We start from the raw sequence: 25938 nt of genomic DNA on the forward strand, positions 1-25938 counted from the left end.
GTGAAAGAGGCCCTACTTTTTTGCATAATGATCTTTCGATTAGCTTCAAAGCGGCTCACTAACATATCGAGCCCTTGTAAGAAGAAATGAAAATATGCTGAAATTGTGCTCCAATAGGTTATTTTTTGGGGTTATTTTCTGTGGCGATTAAAACGCAATGACTGTAGCTTTCTTTACTCCACGGGAAGACAACCAATGCGTATTCACGCAACAGCAAATATTATATGGCAGCATTTTTTCCTATTAATCAGTAACACATACAAAATCGTTACATTTCCAAATGAAACTATATACATTAATTGGTTACTTCAAAAAAGTGCGGGGGCAACTGCCCCCCTTTGCCCCCCCTAATCGCCGCCCATGCTGTAAGTAAATTTTTAAAAAGAGCAGAAAATTTGTAGGATATTTCTGGACTACAGCATTATCTTGCTCAGAGACCAGTTTGTTAACATATAAGTGTCATAACTTGGGGAATAGAGAAAACGAGATTTCCAGTATATGTCAGTAATGCTCTGTATAGCACTTACTTCCATTGTTAAGTAAGCACATTCTAAAATGTGCCATACAGCGTTATTTATTTTTTAAAAAGGAAAATCGACCTAACAAGTTAGAAGAAAGTAGTGACTTGGAGCAAATGTTTATTAGCTAACACTAATGAAAATGCTAAAAAGTCCTATAAAATCCAACTTGTGCTCCGGCCGCCATCTTGGAAAATGGCGATCAAATCTATATATTTTAGAAATTACTTGGAAACCGTTATAGATATCAAAAAATTCCAAGCAAAAAAGTTTTTTCATAAAAAACACATTTTTTATATATAACATTTTAATGTAGGATGAAAAGTAAAAAAGTTACACGAGATTGAAGATCACGAATTTTGAGTGTTAATGAGGATTAGCATATATTGCCCGCTTCGCTGGGTTGAAATAAATAATTTAAATGCACATTGGTATTGATGATTTTCGATCATTTTAATGTATGTCACCCCTCCTCATCCGCAAGAAATATAGATTCAACACTAATATCCGTCAATTTTGACCATATATCCGTCAGTTTCCCATGTTGCGGGCCATGCCATCGGAAGTGTCACCGTTCATCTCAGCGACCCCAAAAATGTGGATTCAGCACTAATAACGGTCATTTTTTATGATTTTTAAATATCTCTTCCTCCCCTCCCCGAAATTGCGGGTTTGAATTTGAATTTGACCTGTGCCGAAAGTATCACTGTTCACCTAAGGGACCCAGAAAACTATAAATTCGACACTAATATTGGAAACTTTCGATCATTTTTATATATCTCTTTCACCCCCTCCCCAAGTGGCGGAGCTGACTTTGTATTTAAACTGAATCGGAAATATCACTGTTCATCTGAATGATCCCGAAAACTATGGATTAGATACTAATATTGGTCATTTTCGATCATTATTATATATAGGTCCCTCTCCCCCACCTCCGTGCTGCGGCACAGGGCATCAGAATCGTCACTGTTAATCTCAGCTACTCCTAAAACTATGGATTCGACACTAATCTTGTCATTTTCGATCACTTTTAAATGTTCATCCCCCTCCTCTACGTTTTACCCTCCACCTCCCCAACTATCAGACCCATACTTGGATTGAAACAGCATCAGAAATGTCACTGTTTCTCTCATCGACCCCAAAAACTATGGATTCAATACTAATATTGGTCATTTTTCATCATTTTTAAAATTTCTCTCCCCTCCCCTTCGTTGCATCGTCAAAGTGAATAGCTTAAAGCAATCCCTGCCCCAAAACTGATGTATATTGAAAAGTTGATTGAGATCGGTCGGGTGGTTCAAGAGTGATGAAGTCACGAAGATAGTCATTTTTATTTTGATTTTGTTTTACATATATCTCCCTCTCCCCCTTCTCAACATTGTTTTGTCAAAGTGAAACGATAAAAAACGCCCAAGGCCCGACCCTCAACTATGTTGAAAATTTGATTGAGATCGGTTGGGTGGTTCAAGAGTTATTAGGTTTTATATATTTTTATATATCTTCCCCTCTCTTCTACCCCTAAGGCCTACCGTCAAAGTGATATGGTAAAAACCACCCCAGGCCCGAACATGATCCATATGGAAAATCTGATTAAGATCGGTCAAGTGGTTAAAGCGTGATGAAGTTACAAAGACAGTCACTTTTATTTTTATTCTTTTTACATATATCCCCCCCCTCTCCCTCCCCTAGGTTGTACCGTGAAGTGAAATGACGAAAACATCCAGGCCCGAACTTTATCTATGTTAAAAGTTTGATCAAGAAGGGTCTGGCGGCTCAAGAGTTATTAAGTTTTTTTTTTTATATATATATTTATCCCCTCCCCTCCCCCTCATCTAAGTTGTACAGTTAAAGTGATATGATAAAAACCACCTCAGGTCCGAATGTCATCTATGTTGAATTTTTTTTTTTAAATCGGTCGGGTGGTTTAAGTGTGATGAATTCACAAAAATTGTCACTTTATTTTTAGTTTTTTGACATATATCTCCTCCTGCCCTTCATTGCACTGTAAAAGTGAAATGAAGGAAACATCCCAGGCCCGAACCTTATCTATGTTGAAAGTTTGATCGAGATCGGTCGGGTCGAACGTTTTATTCATTTTGACATATTTCCTCTCCTCCCGTCTCTCTCCCCTAAGATCTACTGTCAAAATGAAATGATAAGAAACTTCCCAGGTTTGAACTTCATATATATTGAAAATATGATTGAGATCGATCGAATGGTTCAAGGGTTATTAATTCACAAACATAGTCACTTTTATTTTTATATTTATTGATTTTTGTATATTTCCCCTTCCACCCTCTCACTGACGTTGCTTCGTCAAAGTCAAGTAACAAAAATCATCCCAGTTCCAAGCCTCACCTGCATTGAAAATTTGATCAAGATCGGTCTGGTGGTTCAAGAGTTATTACGTTTTATTTATTTTTTTTCTGTGTCCCCCTCCTCCCCCTCCCGTAAGCTCTACTGTCAAATTAAATAGCTAAGAACACTTCCATGACAGCACCGCATCTACGTTGAAAATTTGATCGTGATCTGTCGGGAGGTTCAAGAGATTAAGAGTCACAAACATAGTCACTTTCAAGTTTATAATATAGATATGCAAAATTCAAATAGATTTTTCTAGTAGAATTGTTATTATTATAAAATGTTTTTCTTACCAGGGTAATTTAATCCTCAGAGATATCAAATAACATTTCCAAATAAATTCTCACAATTTGTTCTCTGACACTGTCCACACATCGCTTAGTACAACAAACCTGAGTGTACACATTTGTATATTTTTGTACATCCTACCTTGCAGTTGCACGAACTGACGTTAAGCACTTCTAATGGAGCTGCTTCCTTTGTAGAAGAGATAGGTCTTAGTTATCCTCTTATCATTTTCCAACTCCAATCAATTGGTTCCAAACAGTTCCTGAACTATTCCTGAACCTGCAAGTACATAAATTGACATATCGAAACGAATATATTGGTTATAATGCAATAATTACGCAGTCCTTGTAATTCTAACCTGCTTTGACTTCACTCTAGGTACTAGGGCAATCCCAAAAAAACGTCTCCTATTTTTTGGAGACGTAGAGAAAGTTTTAATACGGTTGTTGGCAACACTGTTGAAAGTCGAGGAACTCATGCGTGAAGGTCGGAGGATCACTCTGGATACTCTCTGCATTTTGGTTCCTGAGGTTTCCAGAAGCACCATCCACAGGATTTTAACGGAAAAGTTGCAATATCGGAAGGTGAGTGCAAGATGGGCATGGCGGCAAGCTGGTATGACGGGCATTGTATGGCGGGCATTGTAAAACTGCCACAGCGTCTACAAAAATGCATCGACCGAAATGGCGATTATGTAGAAAAATAAAGCTTTCTTCAATCTTTAAAGTGATGTAGCAATTATAGAAAATAAACGGTTCTTTGTATATCTAAAAAATATAGGAGACCTTTTTTTGGATTGCCCTCGTAGTATGGAAGAGTAAAATTTTAGTTGCCATATTTGGCTCTAACAAACCAAAGAGAAAAGTAATCTAATAAAAATGTTGTAATAACGTATTTCCGAAGTTAATTTCAATTTCCAATGCTGCTATTTATAATCTATATATCGCAAAAATATAATAACAGGCACGAGTTTCCGAACTCTGGTTAATAGATCTACAGCAGTTTTTTTAAAGCAATACTTTTCTACGCGCTTTTTAGATTAGCCCTTTTTATTAGTCACCGAACATAAAACTTTCGTAGTGACCCTCGTACATTGTATCAGAGATTTTTCGCGTTTTAGAGATACGCATTGTTGTGGCACACTATTTGAATTTCAACAATAGCGTTCGGTAGTGGAATCCAGAGCGAAGAAGCGAAGCAAGTTTCAACTCGCCTTATTTATCGGCGTGGCCGTATCGCCTTCACTTGTTTGTTGATGTGAGTAGTATTCGGCCGTCTAGAATGTAGCTCGAAAGGGAACATTTTCGGGCAATCATCCTTTATGATTTCGAAAGTGGTTGCAACGAGACACAAAGCCTTGGCCGTTTGCAGGGAGCATTTGGGGACCTTGCTCCTTCCCGTGCTACAATTTTTCGGTGGTTTGGTGAGTTCAGAAGAGGCCGTAAATCGCTTAAAGATGAAGAGAGAGCTGGACGTCCAGCAACAGCTATGTCAAATGAAAACATTGCCGCTGTGGAACAAATGATTCGAGAAAATCTTCTAACAACTTTCAAGGACATTGAATCTACAGTGAACATTGGATCGCCAACAGTAACAAAAATTCTTCATGATCATCTTCGGCTCAGGAAGGTTTCATCTCGTTGGGTGCCTCACACTTTGACTGATCAGCAGAAGTGCATGCGTGTGGAATGGTGTGAAGAAATGCATGCAAGATTTGATGGAGGCAATTCTCGACGCGTCTCTGACGTTACTTGTGATGAGACTTGGATCTATCAATTTGACTCTGAAAATAAACGCCAGTCTACAGTTTGGATCTTTCCAGACGAAAATCCACCCACGAAAGTGAAGCGACCGCGAAGTGTGGCGAAAAGGACGGTCGCAACATTCTCTTTCCAAATCTGGCCATGTTGCAACTGTTCTACTTGAAGAACAAACGACTGTTCCTGCTCAGTGGTACACCACTGTTTGTCTAACAAAAGTGTTCCAGAAGCGGATTACGTGGGATCCTGCTTCATCATGACAACGCGTTCGCACACACGGTCAACATCACAATTTAGTTTTTAGAATCTACGGAGGTCAAACTTATGACTCATCCGCCGTATAGCCCTGACCTGACCCCGTGTGATTTTTTATGTTCCCAGGATTATAGATCGCATGCGTGGGAAGAGATTTTGCAGTCCTGAAGAAGCTGTAGTGGCTTACGAGAATGAACTTTCAACACTTGAAGAAAAAGACTGGCAACACTGCTTCCAAAAGTGGTTTTCGAGGATGCAAAAGTGTGTACAGTGTAATGGTGAATACTTTGAGAAAATGTAAGTGTTAAATTGATTTTAAGTATGTAAGTTATTTCACATCTCAAAACGTTCTTAGCGACCCTCGTGAAACAATTTGTTTTGATATTTTGATTAGAGATGCAAAAAAGCCGGCTTTTTTGAATCGATGTTTTTTCACATAAAAAGCCGGCTTTCTTGCGGGAAAAACGAGAATTTTGGAAATTTTGGCTTTTTTCATTTTCATGATTTTTCTATTTAAACAGCTTTCCTATAGTATATTCTATAGTTAGATAAGAATTCCATGACCTAAATGCGATATTTCGCTCTGAAATTCACCATCAAGATGGATGGAGCATATGTTTTACGAATTAAAGCTAACATGAAGAATATAGTATTTGATTGCAATTTTAGAGGCTATTTAACTTTATTTTAATTTTTGAGTTATCGACATCCTTTTTCTTCTCTAGATCATTTTAGCTTGTCATCCGTGTTTCATTTCTAAGAGCTTTTAGTACTCTAGCTTCTAGCGCAAAAGTTAAACTTGCCCGTTTTTCTATTTATCCGTCAAAGCGTACGTTTTTCAATATAACCGTCAAATCGTACTTCCACATTTCTGTAATACTGTAGCTGTGAAGTGATTTAGCAATAATTTTCCGGACACAACCTTCAATACCAATTTATACAAATAATCAGTAGCGGATTTAGAAAAGTACTTTAGGAGCGTTTTTCTGATTGTTTCGTTTCCTAAAAAGTCCTAATTTTATTTGGGAGGTGCTTGAAGTTTATGAGTACAGGCATAACTAATATTGCGTTTCGTTTATATGTTTAGCAATAATCTTCCGGATACAACCTTAAAAATCATTTTATACTGAGAATCAGTGGCGGATTTAGAAAAGTATTTTGGTAAGGGTTTTTCTTACTAATGTTTAGTTTTTCTAAACATTCGTAATTTTTATTTGAAGGGAGCTTAAAGTTTATGAGTAAAGGCATAACTAGTAGACATTTCGTTTGTTGCAAACATTCCGTAACTTTGGGGAACGGGCTTCAGTCCGAAAGACCGCTCGCCTAACCTTCGCAAAACCGTCAATGCTGGTAATTAGTAATAATAACGATTTAAAAACAATAAGAAAGGAAGTCGGCCAACTCACAGTACACGCACTATTTCTACATTCACAGATGGAATGAAGAAAAGCTTTGTCAGAATGGTCGAATGCTGGTTGAATCCCGGACTTCCCGATAGAAGCACAAAAGCTAATCACTCAGTCATGTTTGTTGTGCAGTTGTATTTAGCTTAACTTAATTTATATTCCGTAGTCCTTTTTTTGGGGGGGGGAGTTCCGTAATGATATGTTGAATCCCTCTAGTTAAAAATTCAGAAAACTTGAGGATTGGGTAAACCGTGATGGTGGTTATACAAAACTTAAGTGTAGAATTTCAAGAATATACAGAACCAAAAGCTCTAGATGTGCAGCCTTTAAGTATATCATATAAATCTAAGTATTTCTCTTATGTTTTATTTTAATTTTATTTTGTTTCAAAAAGAGGGTATGGAATATTTTGAAGTAAAAATACTACATACTATTTTGCTGGTTATTTGTGTGTTTTTTTTTAAAAAAGAAGTGTTTACTTTTAGGGTTGGCTGGTTTACACCAACTTTTTTTTAATAACTGGTTTAAACCAAAAAATAAAAAGAATGAAAAATGCGAATCGTGTGAACTTCATTGTGACGTTTCCAGATATCAAACCACCTGCAATAGTTTTATTTCCCTTTCACATTTTAATCAAGGTGTCCCATGTTCAATTTTCGGTCGAACCACAACCCTTCTTTCATGCGTAAACCAAGTAGCGGTTGGGATGTCAGTTTAAGCGAAAGTCTTCTCCTTGATAACCTCGGTATTTGGTAAGGATGTTAAGCCTAAACATACGAAACGAAACCAAATTGTATATTTCTGCATGCCTAAATGCCTGTTGTTTTATAAAGAAGCCAAGATTGCTTAAATATATTGATAGAAATTGGGAAAATTTATCGATTGCCTACGTAGCTTCCAACATTAGCTTGGATTGGACTTTCAATATCTACATACTAAATTTGTAATTTAATATCTCAGTTTTAGCGTACTGATTATGATACGTTGAAATTTAAATTTCCCGTGCAAAGCAATAACAGGATTTTCCCGTTATTGTCTTTACATTTCAAGTAATGACGGGATTTTCCCGATGGCTAGGGTGGGAGATTCTCAATTTAAGAAATTTACTGACCGGACTTCTTTAAGCTTATGGGAGTTCTTCCGGCATAATCCCGCTGTTGCATAATAACACCAAGGCGAAACAAACTTATTTCTGTGAATATGTAATATAAATACACAAAGCAAAAAATCTAAATCAAAAAAGCCTGGTTTAAACCAAAAAAGCCTGGTTTAAACATCCCCCAAAAAACGGGATTTTGGCATTTTCAAAAACAATCATGGTTCTTGTCAACTCTGCTTACTTTTGTACATAGGAGGTTAAAAAATTCTTATTATATACATTGGTTAATCCTGTGGAATTCATAATGTAAATATGTTGAAGAAAAATTGTTTGAAATATCTTTTCGAAATTCATAGTTTATTTTCGATGTTTTATATTATTATCAGCATCAACCATTAATTAAATGACTTTGTGTGTTATAGAGAAGCGAAACAAAGTCTGCTTTATCAATTTAAAGCAGAATTTTGAGAAAAGCCCAAAATTTCCCAAGCAAAAAAGCGAAGCAGAAAAAACCGAGTTTTTTTCCAAAAAAGCCGTTTTTTTTCCGAGCCCTTGCATCTCTAATTTTGATACACCATTTTGTGTATTAGCGATAATACTAAAATAACACACATCAACTTGTACTTATGTAATTAAAAGTAACAATTATTGTACTAAAAATGACTGTCATATATCCTTCTCTGTCAAACTTCATCAGTGGAAGGAATTGACTCTTGATTATTTTCTATGAGTACTCACCACATACAAAAAAAAAAAAAAAAAAAAAATCACTGCTCCACCTTATCTAATCTTCTATGGCATTTGTGTTAAACATTTTCGGCATTTGTGTGCCTATCCGTCTTTTAGATCGATGATAGCTCTCACAAAAAGGTATTTTCTTTCAACGAATATTAATACGTATTTTTTCAACCTCCGAAATAAGTCTAATTCATGGAGATGTAATTCATAAAGGAGGTAGGAAGGGTAAATTCACCCTATGTGTCAACTTTAAAGATATGCATACATTTGTAGTATAAACTGCGTAAAAATGGTTCGATTCTGACAGAACCTAATGTGTACACAGTTCGTTTAGCGTAATCACAAATCTTGAGGTTAAAATCTACCACGAATAAAAGAGTGAATTTACTCTCCACTTTAATTTGAAAAAAATATTCCATGATCATTTTCGTCAAGTTTATGTTCGATTTTGATGAAAACTACTTTTAGTTTCTTTAAGGCTTTCTTAATTGAATTAAAGTCAATAAAAAAAAGAAAGGGTGCTGTTTCCTAAAAAGAATCGTTTTATGATAACGTATATGAAAAATGTTTTCGTGTTTGGTACAATATTATGCATATCTTCTTTTAAGGATTTCCTTTTTTTTTTCATAATTTCTATTTGAGATTAATATCAATGATGAAAAAGCAATAAACCTACACTGTCAATGAGGTCATCACGTATCATAGCCTTATGAACAACCACTGACTATAATGTTCATTTTGCATTGAAATTAGCTACTCAGAAATATAATTTGGCATATCTACAAGCAAAACTGCGAGTTTTTAGAATTTATTATTATTATTATTATTATTATTATTATTATTATTATTATTATTATTATTATTATTATTATTATTATTATTATTACACTTTTGAATCATGGAAGAGAATCATGGGGATAATTCTAGGAAACTTTAATTTTTTCCCTTCAAAAATGATGACAGTAAGAATTCCATCCATCCCGACAGAACTTCATCCATCTTGACTCTAGAACTTGACTTTGAGAGACATAATTAATACTTTTCTGACCAGAGTGCATTGTCCTTTGTTAAAATTAAAACAAGACGCAACAATTTCAATAACTCAATGTTATCTTCATCAGACGGTAACTGGTAGAAATATCTGCATAACATTAAATTAATATTAATTTAATATTATGAAGATATTTCTGCCATTTAACGCCTGATGAAGATAACGTTAAGTTATTGAAACTGTTAAGACTTATTTTAATTTTAATAAATGAGTATATATTCTGGTCAGAAAACTATTAATTATTATTTAAGAATTTTGAGTTTGTAGAACAAACTCGAATCAGCGCATGACTTGTTTAAACAATTTTATGTATAGAATTGCACCTGTACGCTGAATGATATGATGATAACGTTGTTACTTATGATATGATGATATGTTAGGATGATAACGTTGTTACTTAGTATTGAATGTTGAGAATAGTTGGCTGGTTGTATTTGAATTGAACGTTCTTTCAGCAGCAAAATACGTGAAATATGGACCTACAGGTTAAAGTGGGATCCGAATCACATAAGTTTCCGCTCGGACATGTTAAGAATGATATCGGAAGTACATCATAGTAATACCAGTATGCAAGTTGATATACTGATACAAGGATAATTGAGAAGAAAAGCAGGAAGTTTATACTGCAATACTGGAAGCTGAGAAAGACTGCAAAGTTGGTTGGAAGACTATCGACCAGTTTCAACGCAAAATTTTTAAAAATCGAAAATACTAGAAACAAACCTACTGGCAACTTTGTAATATATTAACAAGACAAGACACTGAAATGGTTGATACTAAAGGCTAGAATCAATCCACTTTAAATGGAACATTTATTTTTGATAGGAGGAATCATGGAAACCTTGGAAAAGAATTCATGCTTCCACATCACGTTCGTGTCTGTTCTTTCCTGTCGAAATTGGTTTAAAGGACGTGTTGTCTCTGTTTCGCAATCTATAGCAAAGAAGGAGTTGAGCAGTGCCTTAGAAAATCTGTGTAGCTTCCAATACGAAGGAAGAGCAGGACTTTTATGTCTGAGCACGACATTTTTCCGATAAAGCTATGACATCTTTTTCAGATCTCATTATATTTTTTTCCCTGGGCCAACCCAAATTTAAATTTACTTTCTAAGCAACTACAAAGGATGAAGACAGTTTGTAATACTGAATTACATTCAAGTTTTCTTTGACTAATTTGTATGTTTTGAGGTCCCTAAAACTTAAATAGGTCCCTAAAACTTAAACTTAATACTGCTATCACTGATCCAAAGCTAAGAGCTATTGCAATTCAAAAGGAGAACATTTATCTTTATGATGCATAGTCAGCTTATAAACTTTCTATTTCTTTATTTCTGGTTTTCTAGATCATAGGTTGCTATCTTCCATTTACTGATTCCCACATTAGATCCTATTACTGTATAAGAAACGAAGATTCAAAACTGTGAACTTTAACTCAAAAAACTTCAACAAACTGGCTATAATAATTCTGCTCTCTTTCGGGCAGTGATGAAACAAATTGCGGATGAACAACTCAGAGTATAAAGAAAGTATACAGAAACTGTTAAATAACAATAGGCAACAAATTGAAACTTTGTTTTTGTAACTGGAATGAAAGTATCCGTTCTTACTAATTTGGGGTCACTGAATTCAATGATGTATTTAGAAATTTCCTATCACGTCACATTTCTTAGTTACAGAATATGGTCAGTTTCCATATCCCATATAGGCTCACTATATACAGCGCATCATGTATTGGGATAGTAAAGTAGTAAATCATTATTTTCTGCACCGAAACTGCGAAGACAGACTAGAGAAGTTAGTTTTACGAGGCACTTACTTGTTACTGCTGGAAATAAACCCCTGATGATCTTCTTATGTCTGATTTAGTGTCGGACTCCCTGCACAAAAACCGACAGTAGTCTTCCATCGTTGAAGCATCCCATCTGCTGCCTTGGTACCGGCGTTCCGTTTGGGAAATTTCTTGGTGGAATCGCTCTCCTTGTTCATCACTCACGTCACACAAATTTGGAGGGAAAAATTTCAAATGAGAATCAAGGAAATGTAGTTTCAATGACATGCGACAACCTAGAACTTGATAGGTTGCTCTCAGATCATCAACCAACTGTACATAGTGAGGACTTCTGTATTTCCCTGGGAAACCGTTACATAACGCAGCAAATGCATTCCATGCAGTGACTTCAAAATGGTTCATTTTATTTTCAAAACCTGGGTCTTGAAATAATTTCCTTATCTGAGGGCCGGTAAAAATCCCTGCTGCAACCTTTGCTTCACTTAAATTGGACAATTTTTTTCCTCAAGTACTTGAAAGTTACGCTCTCCTTGTTCAGAGCCTTCACAAATGTACTCATTAAACCAAGTTTAATGTGCAGTGGAGGAAGTAAGATTTGGTTAGCATCAATCAGTGGAAGATGTATATTTTGCTCAACAACTGTGTATTGCTCACGGTTAGGCCAAACCCTTTGTACATAGTGGTTTGCAGTGTCTCGGCTGTTTCACAGACACAGAAAACAACTATACTTTGTGTATCCTCCTTGCAAACCCTGGAGGATGGCTACAACTTTAAGATCACAACACACTTTCCACTTAAAAGAGTTGTATTTTATGGCAGACAACACTTCATCCATAGTTTGATACGACTCTTTCATGCCTACTGTGTGGGCAATGGGTATGGACGGCCACTGATTGCCGTTATGCAGAAGCACTGCCTTTAAACTCAACTTAGAGGCATCAATAAACAGACGCCATTGCATTGGGTTGTGTTCAATTCCAAGTGTATGGAACAGTCCATTCATATCAGCACACACACACATTGAATTCTCCATCCGATAGAACTGTGCGAATTCCTTCTCTCGATCCCTGTACAGTGAAATAGACGTGCCTGGTGCTAAAAGATGCCACTGTTGTAACCTAGACAGTATCTGGGCCTCATTATTTAAAATCAAATTCAGGTCTCGCACTAAGTCATTAAGTTCAGATTGCTGAATGAGGTGAGGCAACTGGTCATTTTCAAATTCCTATTCTGACAAAGAATCACCTTTACTTTTGTTGCTACAATCTTCAGTTTCAGTCATTGTGCTTGATGATGCCGAGGGGATTGACAAATCCGGCCCTGCGGTACCGGTTTCATTGCTGACATCACGTCGGCATACACAATAGAATGTTTATTTTTACTGGAATAACCTGAAACACTAATCAGATAAAAGTAACAATCCGTTGTGTGGTACTTCGATTCGCGCCAAATCATGGGCACTCCGAACTTCATTGCTCGCTTCTTTCCTTTCATCCACTAAGTTAGAATTACCACACATGATACACAACACACATGAGGTACCCATGATTTATCTTGATCGCCTTTACAATACATATAGTACAATTTATTTTCAACAAACTTAAAAGGTTCGTTATTGAATTCTCTATGTGTATGTGTCTGCCTGTCATTTACGAATTTTTCAATTTTGAGCTCTCCATTCCCCACTGCCTCAAAATTCAAAAAAATATTTTAGTACCAATAGTAACTGATGATCACTGTCCAACTGGCCAGCAGCCAAGCCAGTGGCCACTGGTTACTATTTGATACCAAAAGGTTCACCATCCTCTTAGATATTGATCAACGCCAATATCATGCCTCTGTCTTACGGTTCCCGAGATCTGGCTCATTAAATCTCCCGAAATCGGAACTTGTTTTGCTAATATCGGGAACACTGAAAGTAACGCGAAAAATTTCATCAGTTTCTCAGTTGTTGATGCTCTATCGAATGGAGGGCTCAAAATTTAAAAATTCGCAAATAACACACGGACACACACACACAAAGACAGAGAATTTTGTAACGAAATTTCTAAGTTCATTGGAAATAAATTGTACTGTATGTATTCTAAAGTGACATTCTTTTTATTATTAAATGATGTACATTTTTTTTTTTTTTTTAGAAAAATCGTTTTCATGAAATTATTTAATCCTCAAAATTTCCTGTTTTTTGAATCACCCTGTGCCTCTTTTGGATTTTTCGTTACAAACAACTTATACCAATAACACAATCATTAAATATAAATACAATCGTTAGAGCCATTTTTGAAAAACCAACATTTAAAAAAATATCCTTCAATAAACTACACTTATTTTTAGGTATAGAAAAATCGAAAAACTCCCTGGGGAATCTTAAGTTTAACAGTTGGTACGAATACGTTGAATGGTGTAGGAGAGTATATATACATCCAAGGGAGTGTATATACATTGTGGCGAACATACGAACGGATACATTGAAATATAATTTCTTCTTCATGTACACTCATGTGCAAAATTATTGTCGCATATCTATAAATATGTTGCTGTAGGAATATAATTTAATAACGAATTCGCCCAGTATTTCTTACAATGTTAGTATGTATACAATCGGAAAAGATATGTATGTGGAAAATTTCATGTCAAAAGAGCAGTAAATAAGAAAACCAAAACGAAAATAAAACTTTCTTGTCCATTTAGCAACATTTTGTTTTACTCATTCTAATTTTCGCATTTATAATTCATTTCCTATGAAATTTACCTATACATTTCCCGATTATACACAAAGTATCAGTATTAATAATACTCTGCAAAATCATTATCAAATTATATTGTTACAAGAAGACAGTTCTAGACATGCGACAATAATTTTGGACATGAGTGTACATGCCATTGCATGTGTAAATCCGTTGATATTTCTTACCTCCATACTAGTATACATTTTCCACTTCTATTGTTGATCGAAAGTAAAAATGATATCTCTCATAAGAGCCATTTTTTGTTGCTGAAGCTATGTTGTAATGCAGTGGAGGAAATTAAGTTATGTCATATAATACTCGGCCCGTTGCTTTTTCCAAAACAAACACCTCGTGACGTATGATGGTGAAAAATCCAAAAATTGTTTTCCATGGCTGCTTCTTGAAGCTCTGACCCAAACTGTACGGAACGAAGGATGGATCAATTTTCTTGCCTTCTGCCTCTTGCCCGTGCTTTTTATATTATTGAATCTCGTGACGTATGATGGTGAAAAATCCAAAAATTGTTTTCAGTAAGTATTTTTGTTCTTATTTTACTCTAGGAAAGTCCATCACGTCACGAGGTGTTTGTTTTGGAAAAAGCAACGGGCCGAGTATTATATGACAGTTAAAACTTTAAAAGCTTTAGTTAACTTATTTAACACGTTTAGTTCAACCCTTAATCTAATTTCGATAGGATGGACTTTGAGGTGTTTATAATAAAGTTACGTAAAAGTGCTCTAGAGATGTTAATCAGATATATCGTTTCACAGTTATTACTTAGAATACTATACTAAATTATTATTCAGCTACATCATATCACAATTTTAGATAGTAAATAGAAAAAAAGAGCCTTTGGCGCACGGTTACCAAGTTTGATTCTTGGTTGGACAGCCTTGACACGAGAACGCATACGGTGATTTGAATTTCGTTGTAAACTGTAGGTCCACGTTTCATGTAATATTGTTGCTGGAACAGGATGCCAAATTTAAATGAATTGGCAGGAATGAAAAAGTGCAAAAAAGGTATAAAGTTTAAATTTAAAACAGTACATTTATTTCTATATTTTTTATATTGTTATACCTGCACACGGAGTTACAATGTTATGTTGAAGCATTCATTGTTCTCCGCAATATGAAGTTAGTTCACTACACTCCGCAATATGAACTTTTCATCTTCTCTTACGCAATGCGATATTTTCAATATGTTTTCTTAAACACAGTGGAAAAAGTTTAGTCTGGGATTTCCGCTGACTCTTGTAGGATTTCCGATAAATCATTCGGTATCCATATGCTATACAAGGTATGGAGTGAGCCTCACACAATGCAGCAGCAGTGTATACCAGGTGTTATGTGAATACTCTTGATATAGAAGATGGACGTACAAAAAAAGCCGTATGGACGGAAAATATATTTGTACTACTCTAGCATACAAAAGTGAAACATCTGGACAGATTGGTATGCAACATGAAAGCGTGAATCGAGAGGGAAAAATATAGACAACACCCGCACTTCATGATCACCAGGTGTAATGTCGTTAATGGCAGTAGACTCTAGACAATTGCCTCCCCACCACTTCTTTCCAATGATACCAGTGCGAAACACACACCTATTCCAACTGTGAACGTGAAGTTACCTTTGGCACAGGTGACCATTTGGTATTTGCCGGTTATCAAGTGTTTATTTCTCGTACACTATTCTGTAAAAATAATATGAACATGGCTTATACTCTTCACAATACTGTGTTTCCTTCGACAGTGTTTCATAACCCAACTTTTGGTATATAATATGGTAGTCTATAAATAGTTGCTACTTTACTTCTCTCACTGTGAACCGCGCTGGTTCAATGGTAGTGCGCAAACTTCTTGACCTGACTCTAAGTTCACTGCATGGTCGATTATACTGTCACCCTCTTGGTCCGGAAGTTACCGGATTAATGAAGGATCCTTCAAGATTACATGGTCTTCTTTTTGTCCGTACGAATTCAATTTTTTTAAAGAAAAAAAGAAGAAAAGAACTTCTACTGTATTTCAAGTATATTTAAAACATTGGATCATGCTGGTGATGAAATAATTCTAATGAATTAAAAAAAAAATAAACTATAAATAAAGCAAATGCAAGGAAAGTTAATAAAAACCGTATATTTAATCGATGTATTTACAATTTCTTTATCAGATGAAAAATTTCAATTACCGGCAATGGTACTATTTCTCAAGCAGTGTTAGCAATAGAAAGTTTCGAGCTCATTTGGTTCGGTTGGAGTCTACTGTCTCTTTTCAGCATCGAAGCTTTAAGATCATAGACTACAGTTTGAAGTGGAATAGAAACCACAGTATTGTGGTTAAAATTCAAGATTCTCATACTGGAATTCGAACCGGAAATTCATGCACCTAGCGTGGGGCTAGTTACTAGAACAGCAAGAAAGTTAGACCAGCAGCTAGACCGCATTGCATAATTTGGCCTTCGATAAAGTGTAATTCTTCATTTGGGTAGTACACAGATCGTACAGTAAAAAACCCGTTTACGACGAAGTAAAATAAAAAATAGATTAGTGGGGTGAAATGCATGGTGCTGCTTTGTAATCAATAGTTTCATTTGTAGACCAGGAGTTCAACTTTTTTCACTTTTACATACTCTACTATACCATTAAATTAACAGTGTGGACAACCCAACGATTGTTTAAACAAATACAACTCAGTAAGATTATTAAATATTTTAAATCTACGTGTCGAACGAGGTCTTCCAATATCACTTTTATTAATTAGTGTTATAAACTAAGAATACCACGGTATTAATTCTTTCGACACAGGCGTGGCATATAAGCACACAAAAAATTAATGTGTTTCAAAAGTCGTCTCTGCAGGGTTAAAGTTACAAAGTATTAAATATTTGATTTTTTTTTTAAGTTTTAATTCGAGAAAACTGCTTAGGTAAGTATCACATCTAACCATTTTCATGGATTTTAGGTGTAAAACTTACAATACTGTTCATGGTAATATAGGGTGTTTCAGAACAACACCGACAACGTTTGAGAGATGATTACTGACACCAAGATAAGACAGAAATATAGACCAACCTGCCTGCACAAATGCTTCCTTTCGGAGTTATGGGCTGCCAAAAGCATGAAAAAATGAATTTTGAAGGCCCATAGCTTCGCAACTATGGGACCTACAGTAGTCGGGTCAAGACTTAAGAACTAGTATTCAAATATACAAGTTTCAGAGTCCTGCAGTGCTTTCGTAAGAATTTTTATAGAGGCAGTTGGGGAGCACTTCAAATTATATGCAAATAAAAAAATCCCTCCATAAAAATTGTTGCACAAGCACCGCAGGATTCTGAAATTTGGAAATTTGGATAGGACACATACTAGTTCCTAAGTTAAGTCTTGACCCGACTACGGTTTGTTTCAGAACACCCTATACATATATATATATATATATATATATATATATATATATATATATATATATATATATATATAATCAACCTTCTTCCGGTGATATGATAAACATTGGTAAATTTTGTAACTGCAAGATCTTGTTCTAAATACAACTATCGAAAACTGTTAATGTGCTCCTTTAGAGAGAGTTAAGGGGCCGTCCACATATTACGTAACGCTATTTTTGACCAATTTTTGTCCCCTCCCTCCCCCTTGTCACACTTCGTAACGCAAGACCGAATTCCTTCTTCCTTTGTTACGTAAAACTTTTTGATATTTGTTTTTCCACCAAGTTTGCTTCTTTTGGAGGTTATTATAATAAAAACTATTTTTAATTGTATCACTTTTTAGTACAAAATACCTGTATTCTGAATATATTTGTAGTGTTTTTCGTCAATAAATCAAAGTATTAGAAAATGGTAGAACCGTAACAATATTTTCACCCTATAATGTTATTTAAATAACCAGTTCTAATTCTTCGAAACTTATACTGTCGTTTTTTCCAAGGAGATTGACCCCATCCTTTCAGGTGACCGATGATTAGCAAGGATGAAACACTGCACGAAAATGCAGGTGAAGCAGGTTCTAAAGAACTAACATCGATTTCTTTTTTCAGGAATCCAGGATGGTTCGTTCATTTGAAGTTCGCCAGTGTCGAGGAATCAAACTTTTCTTCCTCGTCGATCATAGATTCGAAGTGGCTGCACACGAGAAGGAGCAGAGATATCGCGTTTGTGAACAAGCTTTTGAGCATCTTCCTTGAACTTTGGGCTTCAGTTTAAACCTTTTCAGATTCTTCTTCTCCTAAATCAATGAGACAATGCGTATAAACTCTATTTCTACAGAAATATTCAATCAATTCGAAAATCAGAAACAAAAATTAATAGAGATGAATATCCGATGAATTGGGTATTTAATATCTTATTTTGGTCTGGAAATCGTAGATCGTTCCGCCCTGGAAAATATTGTTTCGCGAGAAAGAGCTTCCTCTGTTTCAAATGCGAAACCCTTTAGAAGAATAGAGTTTGTAACGATTCAAATCAAAAGTTTTAAATAATATTCTCAAAAATAGCAACACGCTTAGGAATGCGAGGGCGTTTTCAATTGGTGGTTACGATCACTAACAACTAACTCCAGAAAAGCGTGTGCCATAAATGTAATGGTGCAATAGCCACAAAACGGAGTTTTATTGTACTGTAAAACACGAAGTGTTCGTCACCAGTCATGCTGGTGTCTAGTAGCATCTTAGAATCCCTTCTGTATGATTCAATTTATATAGGCTAAAGTTTTCAATTTTCCAAATCAACAGAAATATTTATTTATAAAAAAGAAAAGAACTGAATCTAATTATTTGTTTAAAACATTGCACATATATCTGACAATAAAAATAAAAATTACAGCAAAAAATATGCGTTACGTAACGAAGACATAAACTCCCTCCTCCCGCTTGTAACACTCTGTAACGCAAGGCCGAACTCCCTCCCCCCTTTGCCGCGTTACGTAATATGTGGACGACTCCTAAAATCGTTTTTAAAAATTTGCACAAATACATCATATCAAATAGTACTGCAATTTCTACCTATCATTCTCATATCTCCTGAATAATTTTGAGATGTTTACATCTAAATGGTCCAATTTTCAATTCCTTGCAGTAAATTCCTATTTATTCGAAATGCTTTACATCACGATCATGTTATGTGATACTAACGTACTTTGGATAATGTATTGTTCCGTGCGTATCACTTGCGTTATTACTGTTATGGAAGCTACCAAAATTTAGATAACTGATACTTTACTGTCCCTAGATTCTCTAACACTGTACAATAATAGTAATACTATACACTCTTTTTAAACATGTATATTAAAAATGCATAATCAACTGATGAAGTGACATTTGAAATTATTTTTTAAAAATGTACGTTAAGTTAATCTGGTGGTATTGCTGAATGTGTCAAAGGGCTTGAAAAACGTATTTTTGTTGGTTAGTTTGAAAGTGAAAAGAACGTATCAAGATTTCAAGAGCGTATAAAGGTGTTGGACTGTGAAAAGTATATGCCGTGTTTCTATTATAAAGGCCATATGAAGCGGAATTTACAAAATTTTAATTTGTAGCCTATTACTTTAGTTGCGGGTTTGACAACTAACAATGAGGAGAAGTGTGCTCAGTATCGAATGTATCCCAGTACCATACAGTAGTAGTACTGCTTATGTCCGAAAGAAGGAAGACGCGGGTTGGTTATTATTATTGTTTAAGCTGAAGGTGCAAGTCTACGAGCTGTGACTTGTGCTATCCTATTAGGAAGTAAGATATTCGCTGTGAAGCTGAATTGCATTTACGTCGATCGGGGATATGGTTAAAGATTACCACTCCTGTGAAGATTACCATTTTGTTGGATCTAGGAGGCCTATATCACTTATTGTGTGATGTAGCCAGATACGAGAACAAATATTAAATACGGATAATGTCAATATGTAGAACATTTTAGTTTCTCAGTACTTGGTAGTATGCATGCTTGCAAGAGTTAATCGGTGGACTTTTTCTGTTTCCAGATAATGCCAAGATGGGAAACGAGAAAAAGGGAAATTGTTAGGAAGAGGAAATGAGGAATGCAACTCAAGCAGTCATGGAAGGTCAAATGAGCATTAGACATACAACACGTCATTTTGTGGTACGAACACAAATCAACAAAAGGGTTGCTACGAAAAGCAAACATTTTGAGGAACATAATACAGGATTAGACTACTTCACAAACTGATCAGACAGCTGAATGCTTCATTGTTCTGAACAATAGACGAAGAATTGGTGCGGTACATTGTGTGAGTACGATAGATTCGTGTTGGATACACAGGCGAAGAGAATCTTGTTCTCTACACATGCGATCTATGCAAGTAGGTTTCGTCCTTTGTTATGAGAAGTAGAAGTTCTATAAACTCATAGTTTCATCTTCTACGCACAGTACTGGAACTATGCTTTCAAAATTTATATTCATGTTGTTATTACTTCTCAAAAGCTAACATAAGATTTGTGTTCTTTACTTATATATATTCAGTAGAGTCTGAAGACATGATTATAAGTTAAAATTTCTCTATCGTATTTGAACACAAAGGGAAGTACTGTAATTTTTCTGTATGCGTACTGCGGACCGTTTTTCAGTAGTACGACAATTTAAACTTATTTTTCTTCTCCATTTTCAAAATATCTTCCTAGTATTGTACTATTTTTTGTGTGCTGTTTATGTAGTACGCATCTAATATTATTATACGTTCATTGTTTTCACGATAAAGCTTTTAGTTGCATATAGGATTCGAAAAAGGCTTAAGCGTTCGGTACTGGGCAAATTTCCTCTAAGTTCCTTGGACACTTTCTTCATAAGTACTAATTTACTCAAAGTTTCTATTTTATGTATCACTATTATTAATCTGCATAAAATTATTTGTAATTCCAGATTACTTGAGCCAAACTTTGCGCCGTAAGAATTGTACATACTCGGTATTCTTGACCACACGTATTGGAATTTGAATAAGTAAATTAAATCAAACTTCAGAAACGGTATTTCAGGTATTTGGCTATCCTCTATCGAATCGTGCTATTTTTAGCTTCCGGTCTTTACCGGAAGTTAATATTTTAATTGAACATGATACTTCTTATCGTGGTTTCGGATTCTACGCCAAAAATTAGGAAACTTTTTTTTTTTTTTTTGAAACCTTTTCTTGAAAAATGGCTCTAAAGATCCTTAGATGATCTTTGAAATAGACTGTTTCCTTAAATTGGTATTAATTTCCATACCACCTCTATGGCTCTCTAGAAATCTTAATAAGTAAATTAAACAAAAGTTTACAAACGACATATTTCATGCATTTAGTCGTACTCTATTTAACCGTGCTATTTTCAGCTTCGGATTTTTTTGTTATAATAGCCTCGGTCTAAAGACAGCCGCTTGCTCACAAACGGAAGCCGTTCCCGTGTGCGGTTTCATTTCACACTGTCCTGTTTGTTTTTTCTCTCCCTTGAAAACTAACTGACAGGCAATAAACTGAACCCAAACTGTTGCTAAATCTTTGTCAATGATCATTTTTGCTTCCTTTTTTCTCTTTAAGGGTGGCTTCCCTTTGTGAACAAATGACTGTCTTTAGGCGGAGGCCACTTTAACCGGAAGTATGTTAATCATACCTGAAGTTGAATTTTTAAAATAGAATATGGTTCTTCCCATGGTGGTTTTGGATTCTACGGTTTGAAGAAAATCTTGTTACAATTTCTTAATGACCTTTCAAACGTGCCCATTTGCTCCTAAATGCGGCATACATTTGCATAGACAAACTGATCTGTCCACACGTTATTTTATGTTCTAATAATCCGCAATAGGTCGGTTTCATTTTTACCGATGGAAAGTAGATAACGTTTCTATACATGGGCAAAAGGTTGTGTCGTCTCTACGCTTGCTCAATAGGTCAAGTTCATCTGTACACATGCGAAATATGTCAGCATCTTCTCTACATAAATACAGTAGGTAATTTCTACAACATACATGAAAAATATTGAGCTTACAAGAGACTATGCGAATCGTGACAGCTAGATATTTATGAAAATCAATACACCGACTAATTGTGGATCGCTAATCATCGTGTTGATAGTTACTCAGTGCGGAAATGCCTTATTTACCCGCTACGTATAATATATATACCAAGCAGTGACCGGGAGAGGGTGTGTCGAGCTAATACCCCAAAAACGCCGGAAAAAGGCAGAATATGAAAAATGTATGCAGGTAACCTGGAACATATGGAAAAGGGACACGTGACCAAAAACATGGCAATAGTGTCACACAGGCAGTGTTGCCATCTTAACACAAACTTATGGTTTTTCAAATAGAACGTATATAATTTTATGGCATTAAAACAATTGGCATAATACGAGGCGCATTTCCAAAGATAGGGCCGATATTTTATTATAACCGACTGGTTATAGTGATCGGATCACGCTTGCGCAGTAACATCACTTGGTCCATTGGTTATCAAACAACCATAGTTTCGCCAGTCATCTGTTTGTTTTCGTGTGTGCTGGAGGGTGTTAAAATGGCTGCGCGCTTACACAATCCCGCCAGGTGCGAGGTCCGATTTCTTCATGCCAAAGGACAGAGTGCTGTTGAAATTCATAGAGAATTGTATGCAGTGTACGGCGAGAGTGTAATGAGTGAAGGAAAGGTACGGCAATGGTGTCGTGCCGTACCTTTCCGTACGGCACGACACCATTGCCGTACCTTTCAAAGGAGGCCGTACAAATATCCACGACAAAGAGAAGATTGGAAGACCAAGCATTCAGACTGACGACTTGGTGTAGCGAGTGAATGAAAATCGTCGCTTCACCATTACCAAGTGACTATCACTTCTTTCTGCACCTAAAAAAGTGGCTTTCATCTCAACTATTTGAAGAACCTGATGAATTGAAAACGGTAGTGTTGAAGTGGCTGAACTCCCACGCGGCGAACTTCTATGCAGAGGGTATAAAAAAACTTGTGCTACGGTACAAAAAGTGCTTGGAAAATAATGGAGACTATGTTGAAAAATAAAGTGGAAATGTACTTATTTTTACCCAATAAAAAATGTTGCTAAACTTACTTACCTGTTTCCAATTAAATATCGGCCCTTTCTTTTGAAATGCGCCTCGTACATGAAACAAAATAACCAACGGTGAGTTATCAGTGTTGCCAAATAAGGGATATATGAAGCTCCGAAGTTGAGAAATTATAAGGTGTGTACAGTGAAACGAACAAATATGCAACAACAAGAAGAAGACTGTAGAAAGAACAAGTATACAGTAGAGAGTACACCTCAGCTTGTACAACATCCAGTAACTAACGGGCTTGATATGTCATATAGAGTGTGCGGATATGCCGAGAAATATATGTATTTTGCCATACAATCTAGAGATTTTCTGTTGCATGTATTTTCTGTTGTATGTATTTTTCCTCATCATTGTCTCATATGAACGTTTCCTATGTTCTCGACTGACACATGTTACAGATCATGAATTAATTCTGACGTACTTTCTTATCACATATTTGTTACATCTCGTGCCACAGCTTTCCCGTACTCTTTTCAGACGCTATGTCATCGTTTATTTGGTTTGGAATGCATGCAGGATTTTATGCAGTTTTGCTACCCCAAGACAGTTCGTTTTATAGTTCTCGGAAGCAGTGCGAAATATCAATTCCATCCAAACGCCATTGGAATTGCTCGGGTACAGGAAGTCTTCCTGTTCACATTTCCGCATCATGTCACATCCTTCTGCAGCTACTCTAACATGTGCCCTTTTTGGGCGAATCCTGTACCAAACCTGTTAAGCACTGGCCGCTGCGCATGCTGTAGTTTACTCCTTGCTGTACATCTGTACCTTCTGCAGTCTTGTTGTATTTTCGTTTCTCTGTATCGACATCATAATTTCTCAACTTTAGTCTCATATCTCCCTTATTTAGCAACACTGATAACTCATTTTTTTGCTTATTTTCTTTCACATTTTATGTCAATTGTTTCAATACCATAACATGGTATACATTCTATTTGAAAAACAATAAGTTTGTGTTGGGATAGTAACACTGCTTGTATGACACTACTGCCGTGTTCTTGGTCACGTGTGTCCCTCCTCTAGATATCAGATTACCTTCATACAATTTTCATTTTCTGCGTTTTACTGGCGGTTTTGGGGCATAACTCGGCACAGTCTCACCCGGTCACTGCTTGGTATATGTATTATACGTAGCGAGTTAACAAGGCATTTTCGCACAGAGTGACTATCACCACGATGATTAGTGATCCACAATTAGTCAGAGTACCAATTTTCATAAATATATATTTGTCAAGGCTCGCATACGTCCCTTATTAGTATGGTTCTATGCAAGTTGTTAATAATTACTTTCGTATCTAGTGTACAGCTTCGTGATGTTCGTGTTAATGAATTTGTGCTATTTCTCGGTTGCTTCCGGCGACTTCTAGTCTTCTGTCCAGCGACTAAGGTCGAATAAATAACCTTAGGCTGCAGAAGGCTCTCACCTTAATCTCCCCAACTTGTACCGTCAAGATCATACAGCTCGTAGGGGGTAATCATTTTTTATTGCATAGCTGCATTGCATTACTTCAGTTAACTCAAATAACAGCCTATTCTAACTCAAATCAAATAAATCAATTTGATCATATTTGACGCAGTTTACTAATATCTATGTAGTAGTTACTTATCAAATTCCAACGGAAAAAATATTTTTAAAGAATGTTAAGGATAACAAAATGATTAAAAATAAAATATTCAAATTTTCGATGAATACTAGAAACAAAAATAACTTGATAGTCCAAGCAAAATGTTTGAATTGCTCACTATTCTGTACTATGTAAGTACTGACTCTATTCCAGGACGAATGTCAGCTAGAAGAACTTCCTCAGCTATAAGGGATCCTATGGTACAATTTGTACCATACGCATTTTTCATGGTACATTGCGTTATTTCTCTTCTATTTGAGGTTTTTCGTCCGGTTTTGTTTTTGTTTTTGTTTTTCAAGTTCAGAGGCATTGTAGAAGACAATACGTATGGTTTCAGACCTTCCTGCGTCCAGACATAAGCGGTGATGACGTCATAAGTCTAAAATTTATTTTTTCATTTACTAAGCCTATGTTCAATATTTTTTTGGCGGGCTTATTTTTCCACGTAGAAGATTGACATTTTGCACAAACATTCAGTCCACCGAGTAGTATTTACCAGATTTTTTTTTCAGATTTGTGAGTTGAAACAGGGGGGAACCAGAGGGGCAAAGAATTGAAAAAAGGGATATTTTTACCCCCAAAATCCCGTTTTTCAGGATTTTCCCGCCTCACATACATGATGGGGACACGCGAGTCATACCGTCTGAAAGGCAGTTCTATTCTGAAGAGAATGACGGTCGAATCATTATCCTAGGGATGTCTCAGGGAATTTTTAAAAAATATACTTCTATATTGGGAAAAATGGGACATGGTCGGTACATATTTTTTTTGGGCGGGCTTACTTTTGCACCTAGAAGATTGAAATTGTGCACAAACATTCAACCCACATAGTAATATTTATGCATTAAAACAGGGGGGTCCGAAGGGGGAAAAATTGAAAAAAGGAATTTTTAGACCAAAAAAATCCCGTTTTTCACTATTTTCCCGCCTCACATACATGATGGAGACACGTGAGTCATACCGTCTGAAAGGCAGTTCCATTATGAACAGAATGACGGTCGAATTATTATTCTAGGGTAATTAGGGACGTCTCAGTGATTTTTTTTTCAAAATATACTTCTGTATAGGGTAATACGGGGCATTTTCTGATTTTTTTTGAGGGCTTATTTTTGCACCTAGAAGATTGAAGTTGTGCACAAACATTCAGTCAACCGAGTAGTATTTAACAGATTTTTTCAGATTTCTGCGTTAAAACAGGGGGGTCCAGAGGGGCTAAAAGTTGAAAAAAGGGTAATTTAGACCAAAAAATCTCTTTTTTCGGGAAT

This window comes from Thermobia domestica, chromosome 2, assembly GCF_964235325.1.
Source record: "Thermobia domestica chromosome 2, izTheDome1.hap1.1, whole genome shotgun sequence".
NCBI lineage: Eukaryota > Metazoa > Arthropoda > Insecta > Zygentoma > Lepismatidae > Thermobia > Thermobia domestica.